Source organism: Schistocerca serialis, chromosome 7 (assembly GCF_023864345.2).
Source record: "Schistocerca serialis cubense isolate TAMUIC-IGC-003099 chromosome 7, iqSchSeri2.2, whole genome shotgun sequence".
Taxonomy (NCBI): Eukaryota; Metazoa; Arthropoda; class Insecta; order Orthoptera; family Acrididae; genus Schistocerca; species Schistocerca serialis.
Window position 1 is genome coordinate 562,583,296 of NC_064644.1, and position 17,450 is coordinate 562,600,745.

The following is a 17,450-nucleotide window of genomic DNA, read 5'->3' on the forward strand; positions in this document are numbered from 1 at the left end:
AACCATAGTCAACAAAAGAAACAAAATCTGAACTAAATATCCTAACACTCAGGTTTCACTGACATAATCACACAAGAAATGGTCATTTGTTGAAACACACTTATTATATACTACAATGACTAACTACTCAAATGTCCTGTTATTTTTTTTAAAAAAAAAAAAAACACTAACAACAAGCACACCACTAATGATCCGAGAACACCGCACTGAGGCTACTTTACTACCCACAGGACAACTACACTGTAGCTTTACCTTATGGTGATCTATCTTGGGTGCAGCTGCCCCCTGGTATTGTGGTAGGTAATTAATTTTTCGTTATAATGAGCTCTCTTCTTCAGCTTGCCTCTGGGTATATAGTGTTCTCATGCAAAAAATCATATACAGGTATTACCACACAATATTGGTTAGGCAATACATACAATACATTAAAAAAAATTATTGGTTGTTCTCCAACAAAGTTCGACTACAATAATTCCCTAGTTATCTCATGGGTATTTTGTGGCCACTGCATATTCGAGCCCCACGTTGGGCGCCAATTTAATGAAATTTTGCCAATTTCAATGGAATTTCATTAAAGAATAAAAGTAAATAATCAGTTACCTTTTTTAATTTTTTTTTGCTTTTTTTTAGTTAATTTGCCTTTCTTTCTTTCTGTACGTACGAACGAACTTTGTTGTAGAACCTCTCATTTACGTGTGGTAATAAAAAATTCATTTACACGGAACTAAGTACATTTAAAATTACGTGAACTCATATTAACTGATTAAGAATATTTAGTTGAGAATTAAATCCTTTACTTAATTCGGCCTTGGCACACATTTTCTAAATGCAGTGGGTTTTTTTTAAAATATTTACTGAATTCTTTCCCGGCGTTAGCTATGGAACACAAGACTGTCTCTATTAGCAGAAAACGGTTAAATATTGCCAAGCCGACGTTTAATTATCACTGATAAAACACACATCCCTATACATTTAGGATATTTGAAAGGACCAAAATTGTTAAATTTCAACATTAACTATCCGCCTATGAATGCACAAATGTGAACTAATTTAAAATCCGTAAGTCTCAGGATCGCTGTAAAAGAAGAACATTTTCTTAATTCACTGCTAATTTTTATCTGTTCCCGATTTACGGGTTTGGTTAATTTTTCTTAGCGGAACATTTTTTTAAATGCGCCGCCGCTGCAAATCGTTCGGTCGCGGCACAGCCCAGCAACACCGCTAAAAATGCTGAAAATTCTTTAAAGATATGTTATAGATGACATGGGCAAGCTAATTTACATTAATAATACACACTTTTGATAAATTATAATATATTTAAACCACAACAAATATTCAACTCACATTAGTTTGTAATTTCTCCTCTAATGGCGGCTAAATCTAGCTACAGACAAAAGACGTCTACCCATTCATAAAATGCTTCGTCACAGCTTGCTCTCGCTTTCAGCTCTACAGGGAGACGACCAAAGAATACTCAGTACGTGGTGCTTTTATACTACTGCTGACTATTAACATCTCTTTGTAATCATATAACATTATTTTCGTCTGTGGCTGAATTTTACATTTTTGTTATCGCAGATATTGACACATTTCGCAATTATATTATGAATATAGAAATATTACCATCCTAAATACAGAAAGAATATTACTACAGAAAATATTACAATAATAATGAATGTCCTTTACACAAAATTCAATAATATTTTTTGTTAAATAATTACAGTATTTACAAATTGCTTTATAGCGACGTATATGGTACAATTAAATTTTAGTTTATTAATAGTGTGAGTTTGCCAAGGAACGTTACAGAATGACTGTCCTATATTCTTCTGAAAAATTTAGTACACTATTTGGCTACCTTCCGAATACTTCCTCGGACCGCGGGTTCACGACTGACCCCTGTTCTAACAACTACTGGACTGGTGCACGCTCAAAAACAAGCCATCGTAAAACTCGATGTTGAATCTGTGGATGCTTAACCACACGTTGTCGTACTTCACAGAGGTTGTACTTATTCTCGTCTCGATCGGTAAGCCGCTGCGGTGACCTCAAAACGTGAATGAGCGTTTTTATTGTCAGAAATTAATGTTGGTTCTTTCATCTTGCTGAAATACGATCCTTTCGCAGGGTGAAGTTCTGGATAACCTGGACAGGGACAAGATGAGTTGAACTCGGTGTGTATGTGTGTGTGTTGGGGTGGGAGGGGGGGAGTGGAGCGGGGGGGAGGGGGCATATGAGCGCTCTAAAGTCTTAAAGCGAGTTTCCAAAGCCTTCCTCCGGGTTAGTGCTACAGTCCTGCTGAATCTACGAGATAACGTTACACATTCATTTCATTTTGCTTTTTGCGATTTGGCATGCAACAAGTAATAAATTACATGCGTGAAACATTTGATGCAAATACCAATCCAGAATATTTGTATAACTCTTCTTTTGCTGTTAGTTACCAGGATGTCCATTTTGTTGCACGCTTTAAGGAACGTTTAAATGAGCAGTTAGTACGACAGAATTATTGCCCTGTGTCTCAAAATACAGCCATAATATATGTTGTAAAGCCATGGCGCCCTTACTGAGATACTTAATGTCGAATTTTGAGAGCTACACGCCAGGATTCTGTTTTGAGTAACAAATAACGCTACCCACCGTGTAATTGTTGACGTGAGTTGTTAACAGTGACAGACGCTTCTGGGATTAGAACTACCGCAAGGAGATAGGTAATTCTGGATAGTAAATGCACCTGTTTAGACGCTCTGACCTTCGGATTTATATGCGACAACTGCTATTTGCTAGTTGCTAGTTGCTATCGTTATCAGTTGAAGTAAGGTAGCGATAACAACTCACTATTATTTAATTATCAATACATACTATTTCACTTCAAACCTAAGGATACTTTAGACTGTGAACAACGCGGGAAAATCAGTGTTGTATCACAATATGGACGGTATTCGAGAAAACTGCTCTGCCACTATTTAAGAGAGCGACTTCCCCTCGATACAGACTGTCATTAAGCTCGAGAATGAATTTTAATGTAGTTTTTAGCAGTAATACTGGAAGAATGGCTAGCAGGACGGGTGTAGGTATGTCAACATGGGCACTGGCCATTTTCCCCTCGTAAACCTGACTGTACGTCACGGAACCCGTAAACTGGTTAGGCAGCAGTAGCATTAGTCCGCATAGGAACCCCATTATTATACCTCCGGGCCTGAATAAAGACATATGATTTACATTGAGAAACCACTTAGAAATCACCAATATTTTATCTCAGTATAGAGTAAGTGAATGCTTCGTTATACCCAAAAGAAATGAGCCTGCTCGCATTATTATGGAAATGTTGGAAAAAGATTGAGACTGATATTGCAAATATGAGTGTTTACCAAATATGTTCAATCCGTGCCTTCAAAACAAGACTTTTTCCTGTCCATACAAATTCTCATTTGGTCCTCCCACTAATGGGAACATTTCTTTCGCCCTGTCTATTGTTTAATCTTTACTTTATGAAATCCTTCATAAAATCAGTAGTGTGTGGAGCAATTTCAATTCAGCTCATTAGTATAATGAGATACAATTCACGCAGTAGCTGGTTAGAGTTTATATTAACTCATCATGATAACTGGCAACAAAAAGAAGAGACCTACAAATATACTGGATTGAAATGAATTGAAGTCGCTCCCTAGTCTTCTGATTTTACTAAGGATGCCGTAAGGCACAAATACGTAACTGGCTTGCAGTCAACCGATCGTCGATCACCAATGAGATGATCGATTTCTATAAACAGTCACAGCGTGACGACACCGTTCGAGGTCGAAAACTAGCCACGCATCTGCATCTCACGACAAAATTGCGTAATAATGAGAGCGGGGTCGTTTCTTTTGTGTATGAAATAGTTTTCTCCTACGTAATACCGAAAAAAGGTTGCAAATTTCTAAGTAGATTCTCTCAATATGTTATCTGTCCTTATTCGGGTCGATGATAAAGGGACGCCAACGGGGTAATACAACTACTGTCCGCTAACAAGTTCATGGATTAACTCGCGCTGCGGACACGTTAACTAGAGACGGCCAGTACCTATATTCACCTATCTATAACTGCCCTGCTGGCTGTTTCCTCATCCTTTCACTATCATGGCTAATTGACTGATTTGCAAATTTAAGGATGAAAGTAATTGTCTCACGATGTATCACTGCCAAGTAACATTGCTCGACGAAACTTGGACCATACTTGGACCACAACTGTTAAGAGTATTGTATAGAAGTAACGGAAGGATTAACCCAATGAGACGAACGGAAATGAGACTTTACTCAAAGACATTAATTAACTAAAGTCATCGCGACATGTGATGGTCACCTGGATATTGAAAGCTACTGGACATGGTTCTTAGCAGGGTGTGTGATCACCACGGACGTGCTCCCACGCCGATCGCAAGTGTGGTAAGGAGGTCTCAATCTGGAGCGATTACTGGATGGTAATTGCTGCACGTGTTGGACGTGCTGCAACGCATTCCGCACGTGCTGGGTGGGATTGAAGCCTGGGGAATGAACCAGCCAGTCCATTCACCGAATATCCTCTCACTTCAAGAGCTCATTCAGCTGCGCACTTGGCCGGCTGCTGTGGCCGAGCGGTTCTAGGCGTTTCAGTCCAGAACCGCGCTGGTGCTTCGGTCGCAGGTTCGAATCCTGCCTCGGGCATGGATGTGTGTGCTGTCCTTAGGTTAGTTAGCTTTGAGTAGTTCTAAGTCTAGGGGACTGATGACCTCAGATGTTAAGAGTCATAGTACTTAGAGCCATTTGGACAGGCGCACTTCGATACGGTCATGCATTTTCATCTGTAAAAATGAAGTCAGGGCCGAATGCAACCTGAAAAGACGCACATAGGCAAGGAGTACAGTCTCAGGAAAACGTTGAGCGTTTGTTTGAGTGTTCCGTGTTCAAATATTTGTAGGTCAGTACTTCCAGAAACGTTATGCCTCTCCACACCACAACACGTGGACCACCAAAACGATCATCTTAGACAATGCTGGACGTCCCCTCATATGGCGAGAGGTGGGAAAAGGTAACGTATCAGGAACATGGTCGAACATGATCGCTTTGGTTGTCCAATATGGCGAGGCATAATGTTGCACGAGCGTACTGACTTCCAAATCTTTGAATACGGTACACTCAACGTTATTGTACCACCCATTCCCCATTTGTGTGTTTTCACCGGTGCATTCGGCTATGAATTCATTTTTATGGATGACACCGCTCAACCGTATCGAAGAGCGCAGGTGGAGGTACGCTTTGAACGAGAGGATGTTCGGGGAATTGACTGGCCAGCACTTAAATCCCATCAAGCGTGCGTAGGGTGCGTTATGGTGCCGTACTGCAGCACGCCTGCACGCACCAATGAACATCAACAGCAACCGTCAGCCGCGCTGGTACCGGTAGAGGTATGGAACGCCCTACCACAAGAACTCTGTACGCATCTTGTAGATAGCATGGGAGTACATTGCAGAGCATGATTTGACATCCGTGGTAAACACACACGCTATTAAGAACCACATGTCGCCTTTTGTAATGTCCTGGCAACCATCACGAATCTTAGTGACTTCGGTGTGTGTGTAACCAGTGTCTTTGAATAAAAGTGTCATTTCTGTTCGTTTCATTACGTATTTATTTCCGTTACCTTCTGTACATTCCTGTACTGTAATGTAGCAGTTATTTCTATGTATTGTCCAAGTTTTGTCGAGCTATATTACTTCACAGCGACACACTACGCGAAAATTATTTTCGCTCATAAGCTTGCATACCAGTATAATTGCATCGAAATGAATTCTCAAATGTAGCGGTAGTGAAAATCAAGAGGCAGTTTCACTCCTAAATAACTGATAACACATTCTGTGAATACTGCATATGTTCTGGTACAACACAAATATATTTGCCCGCATTGTCCGCTATCTGAAATATCCTTCAGTGTGGCGCAAAATAATGTGTACTAATACAATGTCATCAAAAGTATCCGGATACCTGGCTGTAAATGACTTACAAGTTCGTGGTGCCGTCCATCGTTAATGTTGGAATTCAGTATGATGTTGGTCCTCCCTCAACCTTGACGGCAGCTTCCACTCTTGCAGGCATACGTTCAATCAAGTGCTGGAAGATTTCTTGGGGAATGGAAGCCCATTCTTCACGGAGTGTTGCACTGAAGAGAGGTATGGATGTCGGTCGGTGAGGCCTGGCACGAAGTCGGCATTCCAAAACATCCCAAAGGTGTTCTATAGGATTCAGGTCAGGACTCTGTGCAGCCCAGTCCATTACACACAGGGATGCTATTGTCGTGTAACCACTCCGCCATAGGCCGTGCATTATGAACAGGTGCTCGATCGTGTTGAAAGATGCAATCACCATTCCCGAATTGTTCTTCAACAAAAAATGGTTCAAATGGCTCTGAGCACTACGGGACTTAACATCTGAGGTCATCAGTCCCCTAGAACTTAGAACTACTTAAACCTAACTAACCTAAGGATAACACACACATCCATGCCCAAAGCAGGATTCGAAACTGCGACCGTAACGGTCGCGCGGTTCCAGACTGAAGTGCCTAGAACCGCTCGGCCACACCAGCCCGCGTTCTTCAACAGTGGGAAGCAATACGGTGCTTAAAACATCAATGTAGGCCTGTGCTGTCATAGTGCCACGCAAAACAACAAGGGATGCAAGTCCCCTCCATGAAAAACAAGACCACACCATAGCACCACCGCCTCACCGGCTCCGAATTTTACTGTTGGCATTACACACCTTGGCATGTGACGTTCACCGGGCATTTGCCATACCCACACCCTGCCATCGGCTGGCCACATTGTGTACCGTTATTCGTCACTCCACACAAGGTTTTTCCACTGATCAATCGTCCAATGTTTACGCTCCTTACACCAAGCGAGGCGTCGTCTGGCATTTACCGGCGTGATGTGTGGCTTATGAGCAGCCGCTCGACCATGAAATCCAAGTTTTCTCACCTCCTGCACAACTGTCATATTACTTGCATCGGGTCCTGATGCAGTTTGAAATTCCTGTGTGTTGGTCTGGACAGATGTCTGCCTGTTACATATTACGACGCGTTTCAACTGTCGGCGGTGTCTGTCAGTCAACAGACGAGGTCGGCCTGTACGCTTTTGTGCTGTACGTATCCCTTCACGTTTCCATTTCACTATTACATCGGAAACAGTGGACCTAGGGATGTTTAGGAGTGCGGAAATCTCGCGTACAGTCGTATCACACAAACGACACCCAACGGCCTGACCACGTTCGAAGTCTGTGAGCTCCGCAGAGCGCCCCATTCTGCTCTTTCACGATGTCTAATTACTACTGAGATTGCTGATCTGGAGTACCTTGCAGTAGGTGGCAGCGCAATGCATCTAATATGTAAAACGTATGTTTCTGGGGGTGTCCGGATTCTTTTGATCACATACTGGAACTGTAATTTAGCGAGCAAATAAAGGTTATTAAAAGCCATTAAAAATAAACAGACACGTTTACTATCCAGAATTATCGTCTCTTTAAGTTTTATTTTTTTAAACCCATAGTCGTCTACCTCTATTCACTACTCTCGTAGGTGTCACATTGCCGGTTTCGTTGTTCGTTAATCCTGGCGTGTTGCTCTCAACATTCGTCATTAAGGATATCTCAATGACAGCGCTGAGTCTTTGCAGCGTATATTCTGACTTCATTTTGAAGCGCAGAGTAATATTACTGTTCTACTAACGACTCATTTCCCATACTTACAAGGGAACCTCCCCATCGCACCCCCCTCAGATTTAATTATAATTTGGCACAGTGGATAGGCCTTGAAAAACTGAACACAGATCAATCGAGAAAAAAGGAAGAAGTTGTGTGGAACTATGAAAAAATAAGACAAATATACAAACTGAGTAGTCCATGCGCAACATAGGCAACATCAAGGGGAGGATAAGTTCAGGAGTGCTGTGGTCCTGTGGTTAGCGTGAGCAGATGCGGAACGAGAGGTCCTTGGTTCGAATCTTCCCTCGAGTGGAAAGTTTAATTTTTTATTTTCAGTTTATGTCACAAACTCTTATGTTTTCATCAATTTTTTGGGAGTGATTATCACATCCACTAGAAAACCTAAATCGGGAAAGGTAGAAGAATCTTTTTACCCATTCACCAAGCGTATAAGTTAGGTTGGTCGACAACATATTCCTGTCATGTGACGTACATGTCGTCACCAGTGTCGTATAGAGTATATCAGACGTGCTTTCCTGTGGAGGAATCGGTTGACCTATGACCTTGCGATCAAATGTTTTCGGTTCCCATTGAAGAGGCACGTCCTATCGTCGACTAATCGCACGGTTTTGCGGTGCGGTCGCAAAACACAGACACTAAACTTGTTACAGGAACAGAGACGTCAATGAACGAACGGACAGATCATAACTTTACGAAAATAAAGAAAGTAAACTTATCACTCCAGGGAAGACTTGAACCAAGGACCTCTCGTTTCGCAGCTGCTCACGCTAACCACGGGACCACGGCGCACCTATGATTTTATTATCCTTGGTGTTGCCTATCTTGCGCATGGACTACTTCAAATGGTTCAAAAGGCTCTGAGCACTATGGGACTCAACTGCTGAGGTCATTAGTCCCCTAGAACTTAGAACTAGTTAAACCTAACTAACCTAAGGACATCACAAACATCCATGCCCGAGGCAGGATTCGAACCTGCGACCGTAGCGGTCTTGCGGTTCCAGACTGCAGCGCCTTTAACCGCACGGCCACTTCGGCCGGCTGGACTACTCAGTTTGTATATTTTGCTTATTTTTTTATAGTTCCACACAACTTCTTCCTGTTTTCTCGATTGATCTGTGTTCAGTTTTTCAAGGCCTATCCACTGTGCCAACTTATAACTAAATCTGAGGGGGGTGCGATGGGGAGGTTCCCTTGTTAGCAGACCACACGCGCACCCAGCTTTCCGTGTCATGGCGGCTAACCAAATCCATGTGTGTCTCTGTGTGGAGAGAATCGCGGCATTCAAAACTAAAATAATCGATTCGTATGCCAGCAATCTACACGTACATACTGTCTACAAAGCGATGCGCCCCCATCCCCACATCGCGACATAAGCTATTCTATTTCCACTCGCAATTTCACTTCTTCAATTGGTTTCATTTCTAAGTAACGTATACTGCCTTTTTCCTTTCTTTCCCTGAAAGTTTATTGTATCATCTTCTTTCGTCAATTGACTGAAGTATTTCTTCTATTATCCGCAATTCCCCTGCAATTATCTCTCGTGCTTCTATATTTTTCTGCCTGACTTATGCGATTACTCTTTTTGACGAAGTTAGTTCCTTTTTATGCGGGATTAGCCCCCTTTCAACGATTGAAAAATATGTGATTGTCGTGTTTCTTCCTTCAAGTAACATAAAAAGTATTTCCTCACACTTTTGTCGTAAAGAAATCATTTTTGTGTCTACATGGGACGCCCCCTGTAACCACTGCAACAGTTGAAAGTGTCCCTTTCATCCAGGACATTGGCCATAGGCGGGAATTCTCGAAGACTTCCTACTAGATCTGAAACAAGATAATTTTATAAAAGTAATTTTCAATGTATTTTTACAGCATACTTAGAATAATTGAAAAACATTAAATTCTAACTAAATGGTGACGTGTTGAAACAAAAGTCACTTTCTTCGCTCACAAAATCAAGCCATAACGTGCACCGAAAATATCGCAAAACGGCTGCGTAGGCCGATACAGAATTCAATTTAGAAGGCCGGCATCAAATTCCTATTAAAATCGTGTGTACACTTTTCAAGTTACGTTTCCCGCCAATTTCAAATGTATGGTATCGAAAAAAACCGCGTTTAAAGTTTTGGGTTACATTTTTTGTGGTGAACTTAAACATACCTCTAGTCGGCGATCCATGGACCATTTAGCAATCCTTCCAGATCGAAAAGAAGGTCATCCATGGCGGTTCTGTGGGCTTGTTTGTCTTCTATTGCTCTGCTCGCTCGATACGCTTTTCGTCAGCTTTTGTGTAGAAACTGGCCCGATCTCAAGTTCGGATATCTTAACACTTTCCATAACGCTTTAAGGCCGTCGTTGAAATGACATGTCGACTATTTTGATCCCGCTGTAAATGGTTTTCTGAGACACCTTAAAAAAATCACCTTGTAACTTGCTAACGGAGTTTCTGACGAATTTAGTATGAACACTACAATAAAGCAAACATCCCAGAACACATTTTAAACCGAAATGTTTTGACATTTTCAAAGGAGACTACCCATTTAACTGAGCTACCAAATATGGTATTCGGTTTGTAGTATCTATAGCTTCAGAGAACTTCGAAAGCTTATCATCATTCCTCAGTACTTCAGCATCCCACTTACGTGTACACTGGCGCTTGCTAAAGATTCTCTTAAATTTTAATCTAGTCGTCTTCAACGCTAAATTATGATCTAATTCTATTTCTACTTCTGTGCATGCTTTAGAATCCAATATCTTAGCCGGGCGCGGTGGCCGAGTGGTTCTAGGCGCTACAGTCTGGAACCGCGCGATCGCTACGGTCGCAGGTTCGAATCCTGCCTCGGGCATGGATGTGTGTGATGTCCTTAGGTTAGATAGGTTTAAGTAGTTCAAAGTTCTAGGGGACTGATGACCTCAGAAGTTAAGTCTCATAGTGCTCAGAGCCATATGAACCTTTTTGAACCAATATCTGATTTGGGAATCTCTGTTGTCAACACAATGTATTTCGGCAGATATTTTCCTGACTATGTCTTTTTCAACTCTACTATCTCCTCTTGAGATTTTTGAACAGTGTACTCCCTATTACAAATCTAAAGTTATTGGAGAACTCAACGAATTTTCCTCCTCTCTCATTACTACTTTTTAACCCAGACTGTCCCCTAATTCTGTCTTCTATTTCTTCCCCTACTAGAGCGTTCTGAGTCCCCATGATTACTAGATTTTCATCGTCCTTCATATAACCCACGTCATATATTCTATCTCAACATCTTCCACTTGTGACGTTGGCATGCATACTTGAACACACTTTCGCTTCGTTTCCGTTCTGACGAGAATAATCCTATTGCTGAACTGTTTACAGTTGACGATTCTTTGCCCCACCTTCCTATTCGTAACGCATCCTACTCCCTTTATTACACTTTTCTTTATATTTCCCTATACCCGTCTCACGAGACTGCGAGCTAGTGGTCGCCATCACATGGCCCGCACAGCTGAGCTCCTACAAGGCGCGTCTGACAAGATCGCCGAATTGTCTCAGAAAGCAGAGGAAACTGATTCAACAGCGTACATTTGCTCTGACGTTCGACGAGCATCTGTCGCCTTTTTCCCTAGTTTGACTGTTGTGACTTCACTGCACTCTGTCTAGTTCTTTAGTGGGTGCGGGAGCGAGGAACAGATGCTGTTCATGAACAGAGAATTTAGATATTAATTTATTCCACACTTAATATCAAAGAGTAAAAATATTCCTTAATTTTATTGCTGTTGCTGAAAGTTAGCTGGTTTCCACATGTGTCATATTTGGCTGCCCGTTGTACCCGTTCCCTAAATGTCCTCCGTGTTCTCAGCGGTACGTCGTGGGGAGCGGATCGAACCCTCCTACTTCGCCTATATCGGTCGATCGTCCGCTCAAAGCTGGATTATGGGAGCTTTGCATACTCCTCTGCACGGCCGTCCATCTTACGCCGCCTCAACTCCATACAACATCGGGGGTTACGTCTTGCGATCGGAGCGTTCTATACTAGTCCCGTCGAGAGTCTTCATGCTGAAGCCAGTGAATTGCCGCTAACTTACCGGCGCGATATACTGCTTTGTCGGTGTGCCTGTCGGCTATTATCAATACCCGACTACCCGTCTTATCGTTTCTTTTTTGATGACTCTCTCGACCGTCAATACGGGTTGTAAGTATCTGCCCTGCTACCACCTGGAGTTCGCTTTCGTCGCCTCCTTCAGCACCTTGATTTTTCACTCCCTGCAACCTTTAGAATGGGCGAGAGCCAAACGCCACCTTGGCTCCACGCTCAGGTTCGCGTTCACCTTGACCTCGGCTCGCTCCCGGAGAAGGTTACCCCAGCTTCGGTATACCGCTCGCGGTTTGTCGAACTTCGTTCAAAGTTCATTAATACGATCTTCATTTATAGAGATGGCTCTACGACCAATGACGGTGTCGGGTGTTCTTTTATTGTCGGGGCACACAGTTTCTAATACCGACTCCATGGCCATTGTTCGGTCTTCACAGCTGAGCTATTTGCCCTCTGTCAGGCTATTCTTTACATCCACCGCCACAGAAATTCTGCTTATGTCATATGCTCTGATTCCCTGAGAGCCATCCAGAGCCTCAGTGAACCGTATGCAGTTCACCCTTTCGTGCACCGGATCCAACGCTCTCTTCAGCAGCTGGCAGACGACGGTTCTCCAGTTATCTTTATGTGGGTTCCTGGTCATGTCGGTATCCCTGGGAAAGAAGCTGCAGCAGATGGCACGGCCAAGGCTGCTGTCCTCCAACCTCGGACAGTTTCTTGTTGTGTGCCTTCATGTGATTTTAGCAGCATCATTTGTCAGCGCATTTTATCGCTGTGGCATGCCGATTGGTCTACACTTACTGAAAACAAGCTTCGGGCCTTGAAACCTCTCCCTAAGGCTTGGACGACTTCTTCGCGCCCTTCTCGGCGGAAGGAGGTCGTTTTGACCTGGTTACGGATTGGACACTGCCGGTTCAGCCACCGCCATCTGCTGACGGCTGCGCCGGCGCCGTTCTGCACATGTGGGCAATTGCTGACGGTACGACACATTTTAATGTCCTGTCCGAATTTTAATACACTGCGCATTGATCTTGGCCTGCCATCAACTCTGGATGAAATTTTAGCGGATGACCCAGGAGCAGCTGCTCGCGTTCTTCGTTTTATCCACTTGACAAACCTGTCTAAGGACATTTGATTATGCTGTTTCCTTTTAATCCCTTGCCTGTTAATGTGCCTTTTATAGTGTTGTCCTTTTCAGTTGCTGTTTTAAAATTGTGCCTCGCAGTGCATTCATAATATAGTCTGGACGCTAATGACCACTGTAGTTGTGCGCCCTCAAACCACAAACAAACAAAAACAAAAAAAGCGTCAGTTTTATAACAGTAGTTTTGAATGTTGGAACATATACAGAAGCATTTATAAATCTGCCTCTCTTCAATACTACGTCTATGCAGACCATGTCGAGCCCTGACAACTATGAAAAATCTGTTAACGTTATTCAGCTGGCGAACACACAAAACGGGGCTCTGTTCATGAATGTTCGAAATTGAGTATACCCGCCGTAGAAGCTCCAGACAGGGGATGCTTGCATCTCATTGGCAGCGGAGTAAACGTTCGTTGCAGCACCATCGTGTCGCGGTGGCGGCTGTAGGAAACGCGGCACGTGTATTTGAAAGTGCGGCCGATACCGCAGAATCAAAACTTCACATTGACGTGTTGCGCTACTTTGCACTCCATTTTGCGATGACACGAGCGTGACGGGTGCTCGTCGATGAAAGGCGACTGTCTTTTAATATCGGAGGAGCTGAAGATAAGCAGACATTGAAGGCAATGTTGTTCATGAACGTTGCGGATATACATTTGAGGATGTATAGGGAGTAAGAGATTAAGACAAGGTAAGGGGAGACGTGGGATGGCATCCGACTTGTCGAATGAGTGACGACACATTAGAGAGATTACGTAATGAAGTTTAGTTGTCCTGGAGCACAGGTCAAGAAACCCGCTTGCGATTTCGGTGGTGGTCAGGACGGGGTTGAGGGAGCGGGGCAGCAGAAGCAGCCGGAGGCTCGGCGGGCCCACAGGAACGCGCCGACACGGCCCGTGACGTCAGCAGCGCTTCGCCTCATCCAGGAATAGCAGGTAACTGCCGCCCTGTTATCCGATTCACTGCGCCACGGTTCATTCATGTTGCAGCGAAGGCGAAGTCGGCGCCGGAACTGGGGCGGTTTATTCCCCGGTCAAACATCCGTCGAGGGCAGGACTCTGCGCTAGTGACCAAATAAAAGTTAAGGATACCCATTCCGCCACTTAGAAAAGACTATTTTCGGTTGATTAATTTTGTGAATCTTTCAAATACCGTCCACGCTCTTGGCATTTTATTAACGGCGTCTCTGCTCAGTCGAATGGGTAAAGATCACAAATGACATACTGAAAACTGAATTTTAGGGGGGATGGTAAATCGCGTTATAATGCGTGCAAAAATAAATACTTCACATTATCTCTTACAACGTATGTCAGTGTCACACTCTTCCTATATTTACTTTCGCATTTATTAGGCACAAACCACCAGAGTGAGATTTTCACTCTGCAGCGGAGTGTACGCTGATATTAAATTTCCTGGCAGATTAAAACTGTGTGCCGGACCGAGACTCGAACTCGGGACCTTTGCCTTTCGCTGTGAGGACGGGGCGTGAGTTGTGCTTGGGTAGCTCAGTTGGTAGAGCACTTGCCCGCGAAAGGCAAAGGTTCCGAGTTCGAGTCTCGGTTCGGCTCACAGTTTTGATCTGCCAGGAAGTTTCATATCAGCGCACACTCCGCTGCAGAGTGAAAATCTCATTCTGGAAACATCCATCAGGCTGTGGCTAAGCCATGTCTCCGCAATATCCTTTCTTTCAGGAGTGCTAGTTCTGCAAGGTTCGCAGAAGAGTTTCTGTAAAGTTTGGAAGGTAGGAGACGAGGTACTGGCAGAAGTAAAGATGTGAGGACGGGGCGTGAGTCGTGCTTGGGTAGCTCAGTTGGTAGAGCACTTGCCCGCAAAAGGCAAAGGTCCCGAGTTCGAGTCTCGGTCCGGCACACAGTTTTAATCTGCCAGGAAGTTTCAAACCAACAGACGTTCGAAGAACAGTTTGGACTTAACTCACTTGATAATGATGAACTGGAAACCTATTCAGTGGATTTTTAATAGTTTTATAGACAGAATATAAAATGCTATGCATTACTTTCGTTACAGTACGAGATAAAGAAAGGTGTCAAAGAATATCATGCAGTTTTTAAAATGTCACGTTTGCTTTGGCTGTGACTGTTTTAATCCACTATTGCAATTTCGGATTTTGTGTCATTTTCAAGCATCTACAACAACATATTACTATGTTTTAAGGCAATCCCAATTTCAGAATAACAGTATGTACAACAAATTTGCAGTTTGTTAGCATCGATGTGCACCAGGAGCGGCCACATTTCCTGGACCTCCACGCTGCACCGTCTGAGCTCGTGGAAGAGGAAGACGGCAAACTGCGAACGCACCGCATTTAAATGGCGATGCAGCCACCCTGAATACGCCTTAGTTTTATATTTCACTTTCCCAACAATATAAGTCACAACAAAACAAATATTCAATATTATTCAAATATAAAATTTTATGGTTCAAGCGGTGGGCATACAGCCTGATGCAGACAGTTTCACATATTCTCACATTCAGGTTGCCATGTCATCGTGACAGATTTTCAATATTATTCAGTATTATTCAGTTTCATAATCGAAAACAAGTCTTTAATGCACATATGTCAATAATAATAGTCGAGCAATTTTACTATCACGTTGTGGAGACGCGGAAATTCTACCTGAGACAAGCTATTTAGATGTTCTTAACAGTTTTAACATCGAAGGATTCATCTTTAAAATGAGAATTACTTTGTAGATGAGTCAGTTATATCTGCATATGCAGAGGGGCGCTTTCAACTGAAATGGCAAACGGTATCGAAAACAGCCAGAAATCAGGTCTAAGTTTGGCCATGTCCACAAAAAGTTTGGGGAACCATCCTTTTAAGTCCTTCAAGGCCAAAATTAATTCTCCAAACGTCGCTTTTCTTTAACGCAGATGAACTTAGGAAACTACAATGCGATTTCCTTTTTAAACGCGTCCCCATCAAATCGGAAAGAAGTTATTTCTCACCTTACGATCTCTTACTGGCGGGAGTGTATAGTCAATTCCACTTAAAATTCGAGGTCTGTAATCCACTTCACATATTCTAATTTTCGTTCCTGTGCTCTTTTTTCCTTTCATAAACTCAAGAGTAGCGAGTTTTAAATCGAAAATTCGTTCCAGGCTTGGCCCTTTATTTAGGCAACGTATTGTGCACTAATATACATTCATGCTCATAAATTAAGGATAACTGCAGAATGTGGTGTCACACAACGTGGCACTACACAAAACTGGCGCAAATAGCATAGGCACATAGGGAACACACATGACACAGATCTGTAAGGCCATGGTATTGGTGATAAGTTGAGAAAACCGTCCCGTGCTACAAAACGCCACTGTTTCCTGCGCATGTACCCCGACATCAATATGGGGCATGATCACCATGCACACGTACACAGGCTGCACAACGGATTGGCATACTCTGGATCAGGTGGTCGAGCAGGTGCTGGGGTATAGCCTCCAATTTTGCACCAGTGCCTGTCGGAGCTCCTGAAGTGTCCTAGGTGTTAGATGACGTGCAGCGATTCGTCGACCGGGAGTATCCCAGACGTGCTCGATGGGGTTTAGGTCTGGAGAATCGGCAGGCCACTACATTCGCCTGGTATCTCCTGTTTCAAGGTACTCCTCCACGACGGCAGGCCGGTGGGGCGGTGCGTTAGCATCCATCAGGAGGAAGATGGGACCCACTACACCCCTGAAAAAGCGGACATACTGGTGCAAAATGACGTTCGCATACACCTGACCTGTTACAGTTCCTATGTCAAAGACATGAAGGGACACGTGCGTGCACCAATCGTAATCCCACCCCACACCATCAAATCACGACCTCCATACAGGTCCCTTTCAAGGACATTAAGGGGTTGGTATCTGGTTTCTGGTTCACACCAGATGAAAACCCGGCGAGAATCACTGTTCAGACTATACTTGGACTCGTCCGTGAACGTAACCTGGGACCACTGTTCCAATGAGCATGTACTGTGTTCTTGACACCAGGCTTTACGGACTCTCCTGTGACCAAGGGTCAGTGTAATGCACCTTGCAGGCCTCCGGGCGAATAAATCATGTCTGTTCAGTCGTCTGTAGAGAGTGTGTGTCTGGAGACAACTGTTCCAGTGGCTGCATTAATGTCCCGAACAAGGCTACCTACGGTACTCCGTGGCCATCTGCGGGCACTGATGGTGAGATATCGGTTTCTTGTGGTGTTGTATACTGTGGACATCCCGTACTGTAGCACGCCTGGACACGTTTCCTGTCTGTTGGAATCGTTGCCATAATCTTGAGATCACACTTTGTGGCTCACGGAGGGCCCGTGCTACGACCTGCTGTGTTTGACCAGCCTCCAGTCGCTCTAGTATTCTACCCCTCGTAACGTCATCAATATGTGTTCTTTGAGCCATTTTCAACACACAGTCACCATTAGCCCGTCTGAAAACGTCTTCAAACTTACTCGCAGCACCGTACTCTGACGTGCACCAACACACCTCTGCGTATGTGGACTGCAGCCGG

At 43.7% G+C, this 17,450-nt stretch overlaps 1 protein-coding gene and 1 non-coding gene across 2 annotated transcripts in view; both read left to right on the forward strand.

The window, feature by feature from the left end:
* Positions 1-17,450, forward strand: part of LOC126413249 (sodium- and chloride-dependent glycine transporter 2-like) — a 513,853-nt gene that overhangs the window by 115,619 nt on the left and 380,784 nt on the right. The window lies entirely within an intron of this gene.
* On the forward strand, positions 14,742-14,816 carry Trnal-caa (transfer RNA leucine (anticodon CAA)). The gene has a single exon. It is a non-coding gene; the product is annotated as a tRNA-Leu (tRNA).